Below are 10,022 nucleotides of genomic sequence, written 5' to 3'. Positions count from 1 at the left end.
GCCCAGAGAAGCTGTGGCTGCCCCATCCCTGAAAGTGTCCAAGACCAGCCCTGGATGGGGCTTGGAGCAACTTAGTCTAGTGGAGAGTGTCCCCTGGCCATCACAGGGGGTGTTGGAACTGGATGGTCTTTAAGGTCCGTTCCAGCCCAAGCCATTCTATGATTCTGGATCCTGTTAAGGGAACCAAACTCTGCATTGCAGGTCTCAGCCTAAAGGAGCACAAACACCCTTTATTAAATCCATCCTATGGTCTTTGAGAAGAGAAACTGATAGTTACAATCAATGTATTAGAGATATTTTTTATTATAACTACTTTGCTATTGAAGTAGTTAAATAAGCTAAAGGTATGTAATTAACTGCAGTTGCGTCTCACGAGTTTTAGATTGCATAGCTGGAGATCAGTATTGTCCAGTTGTAGGTGGAACAGTAATTGCTGGAATTTCTTCTAAGTAATACCATGGGAAGAGTTTCTGCTTTTAATTCTTTGCTGAAGGTGTCGGTCTGATAGTCCTGGAGATTGTAATCTTTAATATTTATTTCAGAGAATTACAGAGTGGGTCAGGCTGCAAGGGACCACGGTGGGTCATCTGGTCCAACCTCCCTGCTCAAGCAGGGTGATTCCAGAGCAATGGCACAGGATTGCATCCAGATGGTTCTGGGATATCTCCAGTGAGGGAGACTCCATACCCTCTCTGATTTCTGTTCCAGTGCTTGGTCACTGCACAGGGAAGAAGTTCTTCCTCATATTCAGGTAGAACTTCCTGGGCATCAGTTCCTGCTCCACATGCCTGGTCCATGCTCTGACCCCTTCCTGCAGACACTGACAGACATTGATGAGGTCCCCTCTCAGCCATCTCTTCTCCAGGCTGAACAGCTCCAGCTCCCTCAGTCTTTCCTTGTAACAGAGATGTTCCAGCCCCTCAATCGTGTTTGTATCCTCCGCTGGACCCACTCTAGGAGCTCCATGTACTGAGGATCTCCAGAGGTTAGGGGAATGAAAGCGGCAAAAGAAACTTTCACCGTCTCACTGAAGTTACTTGGAACTGGATGATCTTTAAGGTCCTTTCCGACTCAAACTCTTCCATGATTCTATGATATGTAAACCCAAAGTTACCTCTGTTGCTATATCAGAAAAGGAAAATTTCCAGCTATCACCAACTTGGTTTGCAGTAAAGTCTATGGCCTACATGTGAGAAGTCAAATAACCCCATACTTACAAGCAGCTCCTAAAGGGCTCTTTTAACCTAGAACTTCACATGACTTCATGTGATATGGGTTTCACAATGCCTCATTAGGTGAAGAGCGCCTGAGCAGCCTCTGTGCTGGTCTGAGTCACGGTGGTCCACAAGGAACTTTACTCACAGACTTCACTGCTAGCATTATTCCTTCTGGGAAAAAGGCAAAAAAAGAAAAACATTTTACAGCAGCAAGCCTGGGTGCAGATTGAGTGATTTGCCATGAAAAAAGTTGGAGGGGCTCATTAGAGGCAAAGTTATTAGGCCAAGCAAACAGTTAATCCCTGTCACACAGAGGTAACAGAGTTGCCAGCCTTGAACTCTAAATTAAAGGCACTTTCTGAGCACCAGAGAAGTGACTCTTTTTTGCAGCTTCCTCAGTACCATCCGTCTACCATAATGCTGTGGTGTTTTTCTTTCTTTAAATTCTGGGCTCCAACTAATTACTGGCAGGAAGTGCCTATTTTTATGCCATTAGTATGCAAATGAGTGAGAAGTAGAAAAATATTCTAAAGGAACTGTTACAATATCTGTCCACAGATTACTGGCCAATTAGAACATGGGATTAGGGCTGCGGGACCCCAAAAGAGTATGGCCAAAGTCTTTCTGCTTGGGTGCCTCAAGTGTAGTTTCAATGGGAACTGTATATACACGGTTCTTTTCCTCAAAAAAAAGGGGAAAAAAAAGTTCAAGCCTAAATTGCCTGCTTACAAATGAGCACTTCTACACTTGGAAAATAAATGCCTTCACTTCCTTGCCTCAATTTTTCTATCCATAAATTGGGGATGAAACATCCTGCTTGTCTGTGTTCCAGCACATGCCAGGGGCAAATTATTCAGCTGGACTGGAGGCCTCCTCATCTGTCACCCTGTCTGAAAGACACAACCTTATAAAATTATTTATAATGTGCATGATAAATATTAAAAGATTTTCGGGTCTTACCACTTCTGCCTAGGTAAAACCCATGAAGAACTGTGCTTTGTGATGTTTTCACGTTTCCATAACTTGGCAGGGTCAGGAATTTAGAGGTGCAGGACAGTGGAAAGCTATTGGAAAACAACTTTCCTAGGATTTTTGAACCTAAAAACTTGTGAAACAAAACACTGCATTATCCTAAGGGTATTTCTCATGCAAATCAGCCTTCTCGTCACTCTTTCACAATCACTGATTAGCCAGAGTAGGAAAAAAAATACATAATCCTCAAGTTACTGGTGTTGATGCTTCTCACAGCTGTACTCTTTGGAAATTCTGCTTCGTCACTCCATTAGGTGTTACTCATTTTGACTTCCTATTAAAAAAAAAAAAAAAAAAAGTTTCTGTCTACATACCAGAGATAACACCACGCTAAACTGAGTCAGTGTGACAAAACACTTCTCCCCTAAAATAGTTTTGCTGGAAGCTTTGTTACTCGCTGTGGTGAAAAAGAGGGTTAATACACCTGCCTGTAACAATTACACCTTCAAAGGAGGCCACGAAGGAGTTGATCAGAGGGATGGAGCACCTCTCCAGCAAGATAAGGCTGAGAGAACCGGGGTTCTTCGGCCTGAAAAAGAGAAGGCTTTGAGGTAGTTTTCGTTGTGACCTTCCAGCGTCTGAAGGGAACTTACAGGAAAAATGTGACAAGATAACTTACAAGACCATGTCATGACAGGATAAGGCGGGATGGGTTCAAATTCAAAGAGAGCAGGTTTAGATTCGATATTAGGAAAAAATTCTTTACTGGGAAGGTGGTGAGGCACTGGAACAAGTTGCCCAGGGAAGTTGTGTCTGCCCCATCCCTAGAAGTGGTCAAGGCCGGGCTAGATGGTGCTTGGAGCAACCTGGTCTAGTGGAAGGTGTTCCTGGCCATGGCAGGGGTTGGACCGAGGTGGTCCTTAAGGTCCCTCCCAACACAAACCATTTTACGAATCTATTGTAATGATTCTATGATAACACCTGCTCAGCCTCTCTCAGGAGCTGCACCACCTGAAAAGGCTTGAGATAGGGAAAAAAACACACACCTCCTAATCATATCTAACTGGCAACCGCCCTGACTGTCACTCCTTTCAGCTGCTTCTCACAGAAAACCATCTTCTTTCTAATTGCTTTTATTTAGCCCACCTGGTGCACAACTCCTTGTTATATATTCTTCCCACCCCTCCCTACTCCCAAAACTCTTGCAAAGGGGCTCATCGCTTTCTTCGCACGGTCTGGTTCCCGCCCCATCACTTCGCTCGGGGTTCCTTCTCCCCGTGCCCCGCAGCGGCAGCCGGGCTGTCCCTGGCGGAGCCCCCGGGGCCCGTCCCGCTGTCCCCGCAGGCAGGGAGGGTCCCCGGGCGGCGGGGCGGAAGGGGGGGCCGGCGCTGAGCTGAGGGAGGGGCCGGGACGCCGGCGCGTCGGTGCCGACGGTCTCCAGGAGGGAGTGAGGAGGAGGTGAGCGCCCTCGGGGTGGGGTGAGGAGCGGGGCCGCCCGCGCCAGCCGGGAGGGAGGGAAGGGGTCAGCGGGGCGGGCACTCGGCGGCAAGACCGGCGGCGGAGAGGGGGCTCCGGGCGAGCTCCGCCGCGCTGGGCGAGGCGAGCCAGAGGAGCCGGCTCCGCCCGCCGCGGCTCCCGGCACCTGCGGCCGCGCCGAGCACGGGCCCGCGGCTGGGCGGGGGAACCCGGCCGCCGTGCCCCGAGCGCCGCGGGCGGGCAGGGGCCGCTCCCCGGCGAGCCGCGGTGCCGCCTCCCGCCGCTCTAACATGGCTGCCGGCGGGGCCGGGAGCGCGGGCAGCGGCTGCGGCGGCTCCGGCCTCTTCCCGGGGCCGGGCGGGGAGCGCGGCCTGGCCGGGCCTGGGCCCGCGGGGGAACCGCGCCGCAGCCGCCGCCGGGGCCCGCGCGTTCGGAGTGCTCGTGGGGAGGGTGTTTCTTACAGACGCTCTTCTTTTGCCCCTCTGCTTTGACATACAAGGTGTGCAGGGCAGGGGCTGCTTTTTGTGCGCAGTTAAAGGGAGCGGTGAAATCCGAACCCGGGTTGATTCCACGTATCAAAATTAAAATGTTTATACGTATAAGCACTTCTGCTGGTGAAGGAGTCTGGAAAAATTGCACCCTTAGTTTTGGCATTCCATCAAGCTTTATAGAAGAAGAAAAACAAAACCATAAAAAATACTACTTTTACAAAATGTGTGTATTTTAGGATATCGGTTTTATTATTTTAAGCTAAGAATGCCGTGGAACAGAACACTTTGCAGCAGAGGAGCTGCTTAAATCTACTTTGTAAACATATCCCAACTTTAGGAAAGTGTGTCTGGGATGAATGGGACTTGGCAGGTCTGCACAAATCTTTTAACACATGACTGTGGTGACTGGAGTAGCAGACTGGAGGAGAGAAACCTTTTAAAGGTGCAAAAGCATATGCTTTCTTTTTTTAAAGAAGTGTAGAAAAGAGTTTGAAGCTTAATTTATGGTTCAGAGTTGAGCCCAATAGTCAGGTAGCAGATTTTAGTGTGGGTTATAACAATGGCTTAGCATAATTCAATAGAGCTATTTTATTGGACTCTATTAACCTGGTTAACCTTAAATCTTAACCATGACAGGGTTTTTATGTAAAGAGCCTCTATACAAAGTACAATTTTGAATTTTAATTGAGGCTTTCAAGGCCTAATGTAGAGTGTATTCCTGCCTCATCCTTTTTTCTCCTTCTTGAAAGTCCAGGTGTATTATAGTCAGTTCAAATGCTGTGAATCCAGGTTGCACAAATCAATTAAGGGCATGTTGGATTTTAAATCAGTGCTTTTATTTGGGGTTTGTGTGTATATAAGAAAGTGAAGGTTATTCTCAACATAGTATAAACACCTTGGTGTTTACAAATGTAGCAATATACAAGTATGCTTTGTAATTGACTTGTTTGCAAACTTCCTGGTCAGTTTCCCCGTTTAATGATAGGAACCTAGGGAGAGCACACTGCTCAGCTCAGGGTGTGGGTACTTTACAAACGGAGCACTAACTTCCTCCCTCAGCTGATAAAATGCACAGTTTGATTTCTGGTACACCTGAATTTCAGTCTCCTGGGATTTGCCCTGAGTTACACACCTGTTAATTAACCCTTATGGATCCCTTGCCTGCATTAGGATCGATACCAAGTGCAACAGGTGCTGTTGGAAAAGTGGTGCCTTGTAGCTTGCAAAGTGCCTGTGTTACAGCTGAAACCTGTCGCTTTTGCTGCTAAGTCACTCAGATGCCAGTGTAAAAGTTATACAACTTCCTTAACATTGTTTTAAAACCAGAGATATAGACATATTTTAAAGACCTAGCTGGCTGGAGGCCCACTTTGGAGTGGCCGGTAAAAGCAATAAACTATCCTCAAACATTTTGCTCAATAAAATTTGAGAATATGAAAACAAAAAGTTCCTGGTTTAGCTTTTTATAAATGTTTTCTATGCCCTGTGACTGCAAAGTGCTTTGAGCCCATAGCTCAGAGCCACATGCCTTGAGCATTTTAGGCCTCTGTCCCAATTTCCAGAATTGACTTTGTTCCTTTCTATTTTGATCAGAGCAGTGAAGGTTTGTGGTCTCTGACCAATGTCCTGCACTGGTGAAAGTGTTTAAATAGATGATTTTTATCATCAAAGCAGCACTTTTTTAGTGTACTTTCCTTCACTTGGGGTTCTTGGAATCAGCTGCTTGTGCAAAACCTGAATGGCTGTTGGAAGCTGTAATAATGCCAAGCACTTCCTGACATAGAGAAGGCCAGGAGTTCTAGAGCCATCTGCTGTATTTAAATTCCTTACTGTCTGTAAGCTGGGATCTAACTTACAGAAGAGAAGTGAAGTATATATGCATCTCATTGTTTGGCTTCACAAGATCAGAATATGTTTGTCCAAAACAATCCCATGAAGTCCAGGTTGGGAGAGCCATGGTGGTAAAGCGTCTCTCCTACAGCTGTTGAGCAAATATTTGATCTGGAATGTTGTCTTGAGTTATCTCTTCTGGTTGCAATGAGGAAGTCTTGTCCATAGACTTGATATGTTACCTGGTTAAATGAATGTGGTAACTGCTGTTTCTATAAAAATTGGGTTGGTATATGTAACACATACGTTCCTGCATGAACAGAACTGTGTTCCGTTGTAGGGAAACACACTGAAAATATATTTTAAGGTTTGATTTTTAGTGGCATGTGTGTTATTCTTAGTTATAGTAGTGGTAAATGTTCAAGGCCAGGCTGGATAGGGCTTGGAGCAACCTGGTCTAGTGGAAGGTGTCCCTGCCCATGACAGGGAGTTGGAATGAGATGATCTTTAAGTTTTCTTCCAACCCGAACTGTTGAATGATTCTATTCTGTAATGCTGGTATAAATAACTACATCTTAGTGTTGACTGTTCTACTGCTTGAGACAGGAGCTGTTGTGTAGTGGGAGTAGTAACAAAAGCAAAGCAAATGATTTGCTGACTTGAACAGAGTGAGTCTCTCATTGTTTGGAATTGCTTGTATAACTCACTATTATGTTTAATTTAAAAAAATTGCAAAAGTGAAGGGTAAACTCTAAATATATACTCAAGCCTGTTAGGAACTCATGCAGCATGCATTTCAGAAAGGAAAAAAAGCTGGCTACCATGTTGGTTTTCTTTGCCATTTGTATGTGAGAAATGTTCTCTCCCGAGTTTGTAAAGCAGGAAGATCACTTTAATCTTTGGTGGCAGAATTGTTAACGAGGGGCTGTGGAGAGCCAGCCTTGGGCTGCCCCCAGCCATCCGTAAGCGGAGCAGTTATCGGTGGGGAAGCGGGGCCTGAGTGCTGCAAGGACACAGAACCTGGTGTGAATTTCACTTCTCTATGGATTTATATCAAAGGATGTCTTAAACGTACACCTTAGCTGGCCATATTGCTGCATGTCAGATGTGAAAGTAAAAATAAACGTGTGAAGCACCAGGCAGAGTAGGAAATGTAAATCTGAAAACCATGTCTTCAGTCTATTATTGTAAATCCTGGACCCCATCTATAGGAATTCATGGGAGCATATATATGTTTTATTTTTGATCAGCAATATTTCCTGTAGGCAAGAAATCAAAGATCTTTTCAAGTTATAAACGACAATAAGTAGGGAAGCCAGGATTTCAGATTGCTGGTATTTTGGGTACGAGTAGCTCTTTGATGTCCAAATGAGAACGGGAGGAATGTCTAAAATTAACAGTGAAGTATGTAACATTAATGATGAAATGCAGAAGTTGGAGGAAAACAGGCAAGGCCAGGCACAAAGTGTGGTTTGGTTCCCCCCCCCAATAATTATTTTTTTAGGGTCAAAACATAGAACACAAGCAGTTGTGATACATAAATCCCGAAGTAAGTCGATCTTGTATAAGCAACTTTGATTTAAATATGTGTGTGTATTACATATTGCATATAATCAAATGTGCAAAATTTATTACATATGTAATTTGCTGAATTGTGAAAAAATTAATGTTAGGGTGCTCAAAAAAAGGGGGAATTTAGTTAGTTTTGCATCGGAAAACATCTGTATGTATTGTGGCTCTACAACAGTGTGACCAGTGTGGCTTCGCGTGCTGTTTTCCAGTTTTGTTCCAAAATTATTTTTGGGCAGTCAGTGCCTGCTTGTGCGGCAGGTTGTCTGTGTTACTGATACTCAATATTACAAGTATGAAATTGCCCTAAATGCCATGGGAATGTTTTCTTCTTGGAGGTCCAACCGTGGTTCTTAAGAAGGTCACTTTGGCCATGCCTCTGGCAACAGAAAATGTGTGGTGGTCATGGTCTTGATGGATAAAACACCATCCAGAGTGCAAGATTTCTTTCACAGTCATTTTTAGAAGCTGTCATTGAGATAAAAACACACCCTTCAAGTTCACGCCTAAGAAATTGGATGCAGATTTAATATGATTCAGTGTTTTATTCCTTCTTGGGATGGAATCCATGTCCCATGTTGGGCATGACTCACCCTGGCAGGATTCAGTGGTCAAGCATGTTGGAATGAAGGCTGAGGACTTTGCTGTTGCCAGGCCTTATTTTCCTCAAGAACTAAGAATTTTGGTTAATCCTCCTAAAGCCTAATAAAATGTACATATTAGAAACAGACCTGTTGTAAAGCCATTGTATGGAAGAACTTCCAGAATATCATAAACCTCTGTGCATACATGCAAAAGGAAATGTTTGGGAGTGCTTAAAACTCAGAATGGATGATTAGCCAGAGCAGTGGTGGTGTGACTTAGCTCCATTTCCAGACCACCTCTTAGAAAAATATCCCCTTTTTCCTGTTCTTTCCAATCAGTTTTGGGGGAGGGAAAAAAAGCTAACCTCAGAGTTGTGTGTTAATAACTTTATTGTGGAGTATGTGCCTGTATAAATCTTGACTCTGTTTTATTGGTGTTATTTACCAGGTGGCACCTTTGTAAATAAAATAGAAATAAAATCCCTGTTGCATTGTGAAAATAAGGTGTTTTTATAAGTATCTTGCGCAGTATATATAATTAAACAAGTGATTTTTCAGAAGCACCATAATTCCCATAATTTTAAAACAAAAATCTTAATTTAAGTACAGCCCCTCATTTCATCTGAATCATATTTCCTATGTGTCTTTCTCCTTTAATATTTACTTTGCATACAAATATGCCAGAAAACAAAAATTCAACAAGTAGTTGAACATATTGCATCTTTTATGTTCTGGTTCTTTTCAAGGTTTACATAAGGAATATGCTGTGAGATGATTTTGCAAAATAAGAAAGCCATAAAAATCCTGTGAAATTCTGTGTTTTGTGATTTCCCAGTTGAAAGTTTTCCCTGTCTGAGTGCAGGATTGCAGTTTAATACAGCAAATTTTGGAGTAAAACTTCTGTTTGGTCTGAGTTGAAGTTCTCCAAATAAACAATAACATCAGCTTGTTGACTTTACAGAATAATTTCTTGTCCTGATCTTGCTTTAAGAAAACTTTAATGAGAAATATGCTCTTGTTGTTGTTAAGTCAGTTTTCTTCTTGTTGTGTGATTTAAATGTAAAGGCAAGATTTATGGAAATGACTGCAGGGTGGTGCTGGCCTAATTAGTCATTATTTCTGGCAAGGCATAAAAAATGGCTGTTCTTGTGCCTAAAACTAATAGTGTACTTTGTATTTAATCTGTAGGTCTTTTGTAAAACAAATGGTTGTGCTAAAAACTGCAAAACACACACATTTAAAGTTCATATGCTATTATTTTGCATGCTGTTTTGGCATGTAATTTAAATTTTTCATCGATAGTTAAATTTACTATTATGTATATTTGAAATGTATATATCCTCTAAAAACCAGGAGAAGTAGCTAAGCTGGAATTTGTGGTAGAAATTTTTGAATTGAGTATGGCTTTTCTACTAGTGTCTATTCAAGGATTAAACACAAAGCACTGCAGTGCTTTATAAGAGTACTAATACCTATTACAAGTTTTTTTTTGCGAAGAGTTTTAGGATTATCCGTGTGATATGTTCACCATTGGGCTGAGGGGTGTCTTTTAGGGCTTTCTTTTTGTAGGCCTTGTTGCGATAAATTACCAGTAATTGGTATTTCACCCAGAAGTGACCCAGGTGACTTAAGAATTCCACCACCTTCAGCATGTGGAATGTCTGTCCTAATCAGGCTTAAGAGAGGGGGGGCATTAACACAGTGTGTAATGATTGAAACCTGCCTTCTAAAGGAAAATATTCAGCAGGGCATGTGACACGAATGCTCCTCTGTGCCTTTGCCCTCTCCTTGTCCAGCCACAGCTTTTGGACAACCTTAGTGACCACGGGATGTTGCTGAAGCACAAGGCTGCTCTTGCAGTTCTTCTCTGTGAATCCATTTTG

The 10,022-nt window shown here is 43.3% G+C and overlaps 1 protein-coding gene and 1 long non-coding RNA gene across 6 annotated transcripts in view; one reads left to right on the top strand and one right to left on the bottom strand.

Moving 5' to 3' along the window:
- Positions 1-720: 720 nt before the first annotated feature.
- LOC125328804 lies at positions 721-3,113 on the bottom strand. Its single transcript, XR_007204869.1, has 3 exons — positions 2,445-3,113; positions 1,218-1,388; positions 721-1,122 (listed from the first exon to the last, which is right to left on the bottom strand). It is a non-coding gene; the product is annotated as an uncharacterized LOC125328804 (long non-coding RNA).
- A 441-nt stretch (positions 3,114-3,554) lies between these two features.
- Positions 3,555-10,022, top strand: part of GTDC1 (glycosyltransferase like domain containing 1) — a 200,639-nt gene continuing 194,171 nt past the window's right edge. For 2 of the 5 annotated variants that reach the window (XM_048308680.1, XM_048308687.1), the window contains exon 1: positions 3,555-3,647. The gene's annotated coding sequence lies outside the window, so the exon portion shown is untranslated. The remainder of the gene's footprint in view (positions 3,648-10,022) is intronic. The other 3 variants (XM_048308688.1, XM_048308676.1, XM_048308678.1) reach the window with 2 other exon arrangements.

The sequence above is a fragment of the Corvus hawaiiensis genome, chromosome 7 (genome assembly GCF_020740725.1).
Source record: "Corvus hawaiiensis isolate bCorHaw1 chromosome 7, bCorHaw1.pri.cur, whole genome shotgun sequence".
NCBI classification, from domain to species: Eukaryota; Metazoa; Chordata; class Aves; order Passeriformes; family Corvidae; genus Corvus; species Corvus hawaiiensis.
The sequence above is the reverse complement of the archived record's forward strand: the minus strand, read 5'-3'. Positions and strand labels throughout refer to the sequence as shown.